General features: G+C 38.8%; 1 protein-coding gene across 2 annotated transcripts in view; it reads left to right on the top strand.

Annotated features, from left to right (window-relative positions):
• Positions 1-773: 773 nt before the first annotated feature.
• The window catches only part of NXPE3 (neurexophilin and PC-esterase domain family, member 3), a 71,568-nt gene continuing 71,361 nt past the window's right edge, over positions 774-980 (top strand). For both annotated transcript variants that reach the window (XM_005867968.1, XM_005867967.1), the window contains exon 1: positions 774-937. The gene's annotated coding sequence lies outside the window, so the exon portion shown is untranslated. The remainder of the gene's footprint in view (positions 938-980) is intronic.

Raw genomic sequence — 980 nt, 5'->3', positions numbered from 1 at the left:
GGAGCGAGTCCAAGTAAGTCTTTGCACTGGCCCTTTGAGTGGAACTTCCTGGGTCTCCAGCAGCCTCTGTGTCACTCAGCCACAATTCCTGCTAGTTTTTACAGCCAGATGTTACGGGGACTTCTCCTCCCAGTTCTGGAACCCAGGGCTGGGGGTCTGGTGTGGGGCTGGGACCTCTTACTCCTCGCGGGAGGCCTTTGCAGTCTAAATATCCCTTCTGATATAAAAAAATGCCACATGTGGGTGTTGGACCAGCCCATTCGACTCCTCTGCCCCTCCTACCAGTCTCGATGTGCTTTTTTCTTTACTTCTGTAGTTGTAGGACTTCATTCAGCCAGATTTCAGGTGGTTCTGAATGATGATTGTTTTGCATTTTTGTTGTAATTTTGATGTGTTTGTGGAAGGCAGTGAACACCAGTGTGCACCTACACTGCCATCTTGGTTCTCCAATCATTCTACACTTTAAGAAAAATGACACATGAAGCCTTTACCTTTGGTTTATATATTTTTTTCATTTATATTGCTATTTATAAAGTTTTGACCTTCAGCTCAATTCTGCGAGTGATTTGCCATATTTATGTATATAAATAGCCAGTTACTGTTTTTTATTGGTAGGAAAGGAAATGTTCCTATCTCCACTCCTCTCACTATGTTGTCCTGAAGTCTATGTACATCTCTGCTATAAAATTGTACTCTTGATTTCAAATATGTTTTTCTTGACTTCATTTGAATACCTTTAACCTCTACATCATGGGCTTTTCTCTGTTGCAGCAAGAAGAATGGTATAAAAATGAAAAATAATCAGCATGTGGCAAGATAAGGGCTGCTGTTATGATTGCTTGAGATCAGGACTTTACATTGGAAAGAAATTTAGATGTCAATTTTAATTTTTAGTTCTAATAAGCATCTTTTTTGGGACTGGAAAGTTCCAGAAAAGGTAAGTTATGTTTTATATATATATATATTTTTTTTTTTTAAAT

Source organism: Myotis brandtii, unplaced genomic scaffold (assembly GCF_000412655.1).
Source record: "Myotis brandtii unplaced genomic scaffold, ASM41265v1 scaffold257, whole genome shotgun sequence".
NCBI lineage: Eukaryota > Metazoa > Chordata > Mammalia > Chiroptera > Vespertilionidae > Myotis > Myotis brandtii.
The sequence above is the reverse complement of the archived record's forward strand: the minus strand, read 5'-3'. Positions and strand labels throughout refer to the sequence as shown.